Source organism: Camelina sativa, chromosome 11 (genome assembly GCF_030686135.1).
Source record: "Camelina sativa cultivar CO46 ecotype springtype chromosome 11, ASM3068613v1".
NCBI lineage: Eukaryota > Viridiplantae > Streptophyta > Magnoliopsida > Brassicales > Brassicaceae > Camelina > Camelina sativa.
Window position 1 is genome coordinate 17,672,711 of NC_141890.1, and position 9,933 is coordinate 17,682,643.

General features: G+C 40.5%; 1 pseudogene; it reads left to right on the forward strand.

Moving 5' to 3' along the window:
• The first annotated feature begins 979 nt into the window (after window positions 1-979).
• On the forward strand, window positions 980-5,581 carry LOC147934171 (uncharacterized; annotated as a pseudogene).
• Window positions 5,582-9,933: the final 4,352 nt, after the last annotated feature.

Genomic DNA, 9,933 nt, shown 5'->3' on the forward strand with positions numbered 1-9,933 from the left:
AAGAAATCGTAAGGTTATGTCCAAAGCAAAAAAAATGGAACAGTAACAAAGCTAATAACGACTAATCCATTAAACAAACTAACAATGACTTAATTAGATGAGTATATAAATTACAAACGGTTTTTAAACTCCTACAAGATCGTCGTTGTTCTCCCACAATGGCAAAGAAGACCCCAGCTACCTGTGAAATGAATACGCATCTGACCTAAAACTTTCATTTTTTATCAACGTTTTGGTTTTCTATTTATTTTTAAATCTAATATGCACAATAACATTTATACATGACTTTAATAAAACAAAAAAAATCATCGCTAGATGTTTGGTAAGAATCTTTTAAAGGGAAAATTACCTACAAAAGAAAAACGGGATTCTTACACAAAATGCTATTTATTGGGTCAAAATCTTTTGTTTTTGCCATTTGTCTCAATAATTTTCAATTTTACCATTTGTGTCATTTTTAAATGGGAAATTGCAATTTGTACCATCATAAAACCTCATAATTAACTGACACAAAAGAATATTTTAGCCGTCGCACTGTGCATATATTCATCACTTTTTTACCCCTACTACTCATGCATGTGCAGATAAATGAAAAAATTTTATTTTCCTTTTTAAATACTGCCTGTCAGAAGATTTAAGTCGTTTTTTTAGATTTGTTAGAGATTGTGTTGTCATACCCAGCGTAATCTCAAAAAAAGAGCAATAAACGTTGCTTCCATTTTTGAAAGTCCAATCGGCGTCTTCTTTCGTTACATAGCGATGGGGATTATCCCTTTTAACCTTAAAAAACACCCATTTTAATCAGTTCACTTACTAACTATCAGAAACCGCCCTTAGAGAGACATTTCGACGGGAAGACGGACCAATCCACCGCAGTATTTTTATGGTAAGTCAAGCTTTCTTATTTAATGGTTTTGTGTCTAATCAGACGATTGAATGCAAGTTTGCGTTTCTGACTAGTTTTTTTTTTAATATGTAGATGGAAACTGTCGAGTTACCGGATCGCTTGATTGCGCATGGAGAAGAACCATTGGGGAAAGAGCTAATGTGTACTTCAAGTTCAAAACCCTGATGGCTATCATAGATGCTCTGAATCAGAACGAGATACATACAATTAGGGAATCTCCCCTCGAATCTCTTTTTGATTTCCCCAACAGACCAAGCTGATCGGCGACTTTTGGATTGTTTCTACTGGGGAGACAGCTGTCCGTCTCGAAGTCAAACGAGATCTGGGTTGTTTTTGCGGGCACGCCTATTCGCTTCTCCCTGCGTAAATTTAAACTTGTAACCGGCTTGCGATGCGGTAAGTTCCCTGCCGTTCAGAAGAAAAAGAGAAGAGGGACCGCCGAAAAACAAATCCCATTTTACGGCACCCTCTTTGGTCTTGAGAATGATGTCACTATCGATAGAGTTATAAACATGCTGAAGAAGAAAACAGTTACGAATACCAATACGAGGCTTCGTTTTGCATACCCGCACTTGTTGATGGTTTTTTGCTGCCTACATCGCATCATCCAAAGATTGTTAAAGAACATGCCGAAATGTCCGAGAACCTGGAAGCATTTACTTCATATCCGTGGGGGAGAAAGTCGTTTGAGATGATGATGACATCGATCAAAGAGAGAGATATACTTCAGCTTGCAACGACGTCTGTGTCTGTTCAGGGTCTACTATATGCTCTCCAGCTCGTTGTTTTGCAAGAAGAGCCTTCCATGCAAGAGGGGCCTGCAGTAGAGGATTCATTGTGTTCTGAATCAGAGGAAGAAAATGAACTACCCAGACGGCAGACTGTTCCTTTCATGCTTGGGAACGCCAAAGAAATCGATGCGAAATGCGTGGTTAGTTTGCATCCACCATTGTTTGTTTTGTTTGTTTTATTAATTTTTGATGATTATCTGTCTGAGAACATTGTTTCGTAACAACATTATGGTGTTAGGAACATTATCTGTATAATGTCAGTACATGGTAACGACAGGTTTACATGTTAACATTATATAAACATGGACATGTTATATGTTAACATTATATAAATATGTCGTTACCGGATAATATTTTACATGATAGTTAGTATTACCATTTAGTTTTTCATATTCTTTCTTTTGTCTGATAAACCCCATTATTGGTTTGTTTATTTATATTTTGACGATTATATGTCTTGAGAACATTGTTTGGTAACACTAGTATCGTTTTAAATGTTGATATATTATTTGTGGGGCGATCATTGTATGTTAACGTCAGTACATGCTAACGACATGTTTATTTGGTAACAACAATATAATGAAGTTACCTGGATAATATTCTCCATGCTTAAATTTCTCCTTACTTAAACCGTTGTCTGCTAACTTCGTAGTCTGATATCATCTTTAGCTGATAACAAACATGTTTGATAACAGCATTCTTAGCTGCTAACGACATTTATGTATATGTGTGTTGAACAGGCTCATGTGGATCCCATTATCTTACCGGAGGCTGCAGTGGATGCTGGTTGGGAAGACCTGTCATGGTCTGATGACGAAGAAGATCCCAAAGTAGATAACATGGTCAGGTTGGCTGAAGAAGGACACAAATTTAATAAAGATATATTTCGTGGAGGCTACATTCCCGCGGACGTTGAGATCGCCCCTAAAAAAAATAGGAAGGGGTTGAGGGGCAAAGCACCGCGTGCCCGGAGAGGTGTTCAGCATTGTAGAGGTGTTCCTTTGAATCCGTCTAATCAGTCGGCATCCAACAATGCAGAGGCCTCACAGCCAGGGAATGTAGATATAAACATGATATCTCGGCTACTTGACGAGAAGCTTTCGAGGCTGGAGGGTAGAATATTGATGGGGTTATTGGGTGGTTTAAAAAAAACGCTACCATTGGTTTGGATGATGGGGAAGATGAGGTAAAAAAGGAGTCGAGTATGCCTCAATCTGGTGTTGATGCGTCTAAAGATAAGGGCAATGGCAACGACGAGGATGTCGGTTTCTTGCCCCCCACGGTGGGCAACACGTCAAACAACAATGTGAACAATTCTGATGCCGATTTTGATTTGGTGTTCAACTCGGTGAACACGTCTGTTGCTGAGGTAGCTGCTTATTATAGTCAGTTGGAGCAGCCCAAAGAACAGGTTGGTACCCGCAGAACGGATTCACTGGTAACGGTTTTTATTTTATACTGTTTTGTTCTGTCTTCTTTTTTATTGAGTGGCCGTGTCTTATTTTGTCAATGATGTGTAGAGGGATGACGTTTCTGTAACACCATCACCTTGCCCGTTCTCTTCTGAAGCCGGTTTGGTACGTTATGCCCCAACAAACAAAACCCACTAACTAATATATTCGATAACTAAGGAGTTAACTTTGTAACTGCTTTGCTAACATACTCGATCTTTTACCCAGGACGGCGGCGTCCCTTGTCCACAAGAGGACGATGACCAGGTATGTAATGTTATTTAAAATTTTATATTGCTGAAGTGAAACATTTTGATAACTTATATTTTTTGTATATTAGGTTGATTCTGACGCCACTATAGACGGCCTTACCGGCGCAGTTAGTTTTCTTTTCTTCCTCATAGCTATAGAATTGTTTTTGCAGTTCAATATTACCACGACCTTGTTAATAACTCGGGGGAAACAAATTTTAGATAGGTTTGTTAGATGATGACTATCTTTGTTATCATGTGAAACTACATTTTACCTGATAGAAGTTTAAGTATCTCTTACCCCCTTATAATTTGTGCACCAGGGTGACTGCGAGTCCTTACCTGAGTGCCCAAACGTGGAGGTACGATGCTATTAATATCTTTGTTACCATGGCAAACTGCATTTTACCGGACATATAACATATGTCTCCGATAACTATTAACTTTAATAATAGCATGGAAACTGCAATCCTATAATACATGATATATTATCAACTTCCTCAACTCAACTCATTTGTTATTGGACCAGGTTGGTTCTGACCTCTTACCAGACGGTCAACAAGACGAGGTAGCCGACAATTTTTTTAAGCTAGTTGTTCATAAAACTGGTGTTACCGCTATATATTTTAAGCTAGTTGCTAACTCTGATTGTAATTCATTAAATTGAATACCATTACTATTGTTATCAAACAATTAGTTGCGATTGTTAAACTAATACCTAAACCAAGCATGTTGTATTATGTTTTTCCTGATGAACCCACACATGACGGGCAACATGAAGAGGTTGGTGGCGTGGCTGGCGGCGTGGATGTCACGGATGATGGTATAGCTGATGTAAGTTTACAATCCCCACGTTACTTGATATTTCGTATCAAAGCGCATATCCCAATTATTTTATAATTCATGTACACCTCTTGACTTTACACAACTAACACGTTGTAGACCCAAGCGTCACCCGTAATGGGCTGGAAGGAACAAAATGTCGAGGGTGTGAAGGAGGGCGTGTTATGTGTACAGCCAGTCGGGGTCCAGAGGACAAAACGGATTAGGATGATGTCGACCAGGCTGGACACGCGCTATCATTTTGACAAGAAAACCAAGTACCTGGTAGGCCATCCATCGCCAAACTTGCCGGAGGCCGCTACCATGTCGGACCTGGAGGAACGTTTCCGAAATTCTATGAAGAAGTTGAATGCGACAAGGTTGGACTAGCAACTATTGACTTACTTTTAAAGTTTTTATGTTTCGTATAGCTGTGCATCATATGCTTAAAAATTAGTTTTCTTTTCTATATAACTCTTTCAGTTTATATGTCTTGGTGGAGATTTCTATTTTGGGAGTAAAGAAATCGCAGAGTTAATTGATAGGAAGAAACCGATGGTCCAGAAGGTAAAGTTTAATTTATTCAGGTGGTTGTTTTCTTTGCATTTAAGCAACTTCAGTGCCATGTGTATTAAAGTGATAATCTGTTTGTTATCAGATAATGGATGGCCTTATCAAGTTCAGCAGGCATCTGTTGAGGGTTGATGAGCTTGACGGTGCGAAGCTCCGAGTGGACATGCTTGACTCGAAGTTTGTCTCCACCCTGTCGAGACTTTATCCAAAGTTTTGCAAGTGTAAAAATACTGAGGATTTCAAGTTCCCAACACCATTACTTGATGCGGTTGTTGGTTGGGGTGATTCTGAGCGTGTTGAGCTGTTTGCTCAAGCTGATTATCTCTACATGCCGTTCAATTTTGACAAAACCCATTGGGTGGCACTGTGTAATGATCTCCAATGCCGTAAAATCATTGTCCTTGATTCCAACGTCCACATCCGGAATGATTCAACTATCATTGGTGAAATCCAACCGCTAGCGGTAATGCTTACTTTCCTATTCAAACATGCCAAATTGGATTCGAGTAAGGCGCATGTACCTATTACCTCATATGCAGTAGAAAGGCCACATGTCATCCCTCAGGCAAACTCACCAAACGACGCTGGGATCCTTTCTGTCTTTTTCATCCATGCCCATGCTGCAGGCGGAATTAAAGAATGTGTTGCATTTGATGTTGGAGACTTGGATACCGAGACCAAAAAACTCATGTCTGCCATCATTCTATTCGGCATTCAGTAGTTTTAATATAATCCGTATGAGTTTATTTTGTTTCAGACGTCTGCAATCTTTTTTTTCGTTTGGGATCCCTACAAATCAGACATATGTTACTGATTAACTTAAGTCTCATCAAGATTTTAAAGTTTTAACTCCGTTGGGTAGTTTTCTTTGATAACATTTTCATCGTAATGATACCTATTTGCTATACCTGAAACAGTTTGCATGTTATGATACCCGTTTTAAATCCCTTACGTATTGTCTATAATTTCTCCAACCTCAACATGGTACCGATGTTAACATGTAATGTTTTCTTTACTTTGATAACATTCAGTTCATCCTTTGAGGATTCATACTATCCATTCGAAGCTTTGTTAGGTTACTATATTATTGTCGTTCCTGAATGCGCTAAGGTATGACATATAGGCATCATTGAAATCATTGTTAACAGATAACAATTCTAGAATGATGGAAGACATAAAAAATTAGCACATACTATATGACTTTTCGAATAATTTTACTGTTCCGAGTTCATATATATAGTTAGCAGTCATATTTAAGTCTTCCCATTAATGTTGCCACTCTCCATATGTTAACATTCATACCATTTCGATAACATTTTTACCATTTAAAGGGGGTATTCTATTTTGAAGCCGACACTAACATTCATTTTGAAGCATGCTTATATTCATTTTACTGCCATGGTCATTACATTATTTTTTCCACACATGGATGAGGCTACCCTCTTCTTGATAATTATACATTTGCAGTTAGAGTTAGGTTATATACGGTGAAAATTGTCTCTAAAGCTAGCTGACTCCCTTATGGAGTGTTGTACTTACACTGTTGCAGTTGCAGTTGGATTTCTTCTGTTAACATCGGAAAAGGAAATCTTCCTGCTCTCCCGCTTACTTTGACGTACTTGGACCATGGATTTTTCATCATGCGTCTTCACCGCCAAAAAACAATTCCCTTTTATTGCGCTTACAGCTCCTGCATAAAACGTTTCTAAGATTTGAACAGTGTGAAATTAACGACAAGGGTGATACCAATGGTTACCGGTATAGGATTGCAGCAAGTCGCACGGTTATGCCCCAGTGTACGACATCGTGTGCACCGCTTCCGTGAAGTTCGCTGCAAATATGGTAGGTTGCACATTAGTAAGTTAAGAGGTTCGTTAGAAGCTGCTATAGTTATTTAATATCTTTTCCCTTACCTTGAATTTGCCTTTTGAAAATATACGTGATTTGCGTGGGCGTCCCGATGGTCTTCGAACAAACGGTGGAGCAAGCTTTCCTCCACCAACTTCGCTGGGTGAAGGTGTTGAGTTAGCAACATCCGGCACTGGCATGAAGAGGGCTTTGTATGCCAAACGGAGATTCGGGACTGTGTGATTAATACCCCACCAAAGTGTCAACTCTCACCCCTGCTTGAATAGCTGCAGCAATTGCATGAATGCAGGGGATCGTTAATAGCTGAAATTCCCTGCAAGTGCATGTCCTCTCCCACAAATGAACTGCGAAAGCTGATTCGTCCTTACTCCTGACCTCATAGATGTCGTCGCCTATTTTGTAAACCATATAGCCTGCTCCCTTTTCAAAGTTTTCAATTACCATTTCATTTACCTTGGAGGGGGCAATATGTTTTCCTCTTGTTGTGCTGCTTCACGCCGAAGGGCAAACCTAGTTACTAATGTGGTTCGGATGGTCTCAAGGATCGAAATAACGGGGTAACCACGTGCCATAGTCAAGACATTGTTTAAGGACTCAGCTATGTTGCTTGTCATTACGTTGAAACGTTCCCCCACGAAGTGAGATCGTGTCCAATGCTTGAAACCGATGCCAGTTAGGTAGTCTGCACATTTGCTGTTCATTGCATTGATCTCCGCAAAGAGTTTATTGAAATCCACTAGTCTGTAAGATCTTGTTGCGCTCGAAACCAATGATCCCAGAGCCTCCGATTTAAAAATCGCTATGATGTTCCTCTTTAGGTGGACGACACACGCCGCATGCGAGGACATTGGGTACACCTGTAAAGATAGCGACGTAACTATTTTGTTGCACAATAACTAAAATGATATCAACTACCAAGGATTGTATCCTCATATGTAACAACATATTTGATAAGTTCAGTTTATGCACTAACGTTTACCCAAGTGACAGCTCTTATGTTGCTAGGTGAATTGATGAACTAACACAGTGATTATCCGATAAAACCGATAGTGGATAACTCTAATATTTTTATAAGGTTACTTATGCAAATCGCTTGCTACATATGTGGATTGACATTTGCTGTTCAGATGTATGTGATCTTGTGTTATTGCGATACCACAATCATTAACATATAAACAGTACGCATTAACATATACAAAATTAGCATGTTTATTATTTGTGGAAAAAATAGTACCTGACGTATACTTGTGTATATAGAAGAGTGCCTGTCCGACACAAATACCAGGTCTGCTTCGTCTGGCACGACATCCGTTAGCTTTCGTAAGCACCACGTCCAGGCGTCGTCGTTTTCAATGTTTACTATTGCGAAGGCAAAAGGGAACACCTGGAAGTTTGCATCTTGAGCGCTTGCAGCAATAAGACAGCCTCCATATCGGCCTCGAAGGTGTGTACCATCTATGACAATTACCTTCCTCATGTATGCGTATCCTTGGATTGATGCGTGTAGTGAAGGGAAGAGATACTTAAACTGATCAACTCCATTGCTATCTAATTCCGTTTCCAGGGCAACGTTTGAGTTTGGATTGGTTTGTAAGAGCAACTTGAAATATGGCTGAACCAATGTGAAGCTTCCTATGGCTGATCCCATGGCATTGTCCATCGCAATTTCCCTCGCCCTCCATTCCTTCCAATATGACACGTTTAGGCTGAACTCTTGACGAAGTATGTGCCGGAGTTCATTTGGCCGCGGTCCTCTACCGACGCTGGAATACCGTGTCTTCATCAGACTTTCAATAACTGCAGTTGTTGCTTGTTTGTGGAAGTCGCCTCTTGCATCGACACTGCAGGTGTGTTGCAGAGTGATGTTTCTTATCTCAAAACGGTCGATGTCATCCATTTTATGTGCAAACACACGCCATGGACACGTGTGACTAACACATACAGCCAACACTTTCAGTGTGCATGATTTTGAGTGGATAAGATAGAATTTCCGACGTATTGCATGTATCGCCATTTTGATGGCACAATCTTCCTTTTTTTTGAATATCCTCCCCACGAACAGCTCGTCGCCTTCGTAATCAGCATCCTTCAACGCCCTGTTTAGCAGATCTGGACATTACCAACAATAAACCAAATTTCCTGTTACAATTTATGTTATGGGAGTAATGTGGTTGTTATCATGATTTCAATTTGATGTGATTTAAATTTGTGTACCTTCTTCACCCAGATCATCAAAATAGGGTGGTGCGTCACTGTCACACAACACAGTGGGTACAGGAGTATCTCTAATTGCTAGCAAAGTCCTGCTGGAGTTTCCAAACTCACAATTCGTCGCAACGTCTATTGTGCGGTTACCGGTGATAGCATCGTTGGCATTCGCAGCAATGGCTCCATGTATAGGCGTCACTCGGATTATACCCAGGTGTCCTCCAACAGCATTGGAATGGTTTGCTCTAGATTCATCACCTATTAATACATCAATTACTCAGTAAGAAGCAGACATGTTAGCTTTGTGAATTTTTTGAGAATTCTCGTTACCTGTGTTATCTTCCAGCTCCTCAGTTGAGAATGTCTCGCTTGATGGTTGGGTGGTTGGCGTATTATAGGCGTTGCATCAGTTGAGCTTGTCGACGAGACAGTCAGGATATCTGGCGGGTTAGCTGCTACCGAACACCACCTGATAGGCTTAGACGGAATCAGTCATCTTCCTCTGCAATAGGTTGCACCGAGACACCAAATTGCAGCGCCTTAGCTGTTTTCTAGCGATCTGATGTCTGTTGTTCTGTTCCCACTGGTGAACCATCAAGACTGATATAACCTGCGTTTATTTCCCTCCACATCTCCGACTGGTAGTGTTTGCGCCACGCTTCATATTCTGCAGTACCGTAGGGATCATCCGCAACCAGCTTTTCTTTCCCCTTCGCAGTGGTGACTGATCCGGAGACAATATTAGTGGCACCTTGATCAGCAGTAGACCCTTGTGGATGATGTTTGTTGATCCGTATCCCATGATAACGAGGGCCATTGGACTGTCCATATCCATTGTTTGAATCCCCGGTTTCTAGGTTAAAACCATCTGGCCACGTCGAGGTAACACCGCCAATTGCGTTACCCAAATTGTTACGCGTTAACATATTTAGTAACGCAGCATCCCACACCGCTCTTGCTTCAGCGGTATTCCAGTACTTATCAGATATCTCTCTCGCCGTAAATGGCCCCACATCCATATGGTTGCGGTCAGTTGGTTTGCCACTTCTCTTTCCTGATTT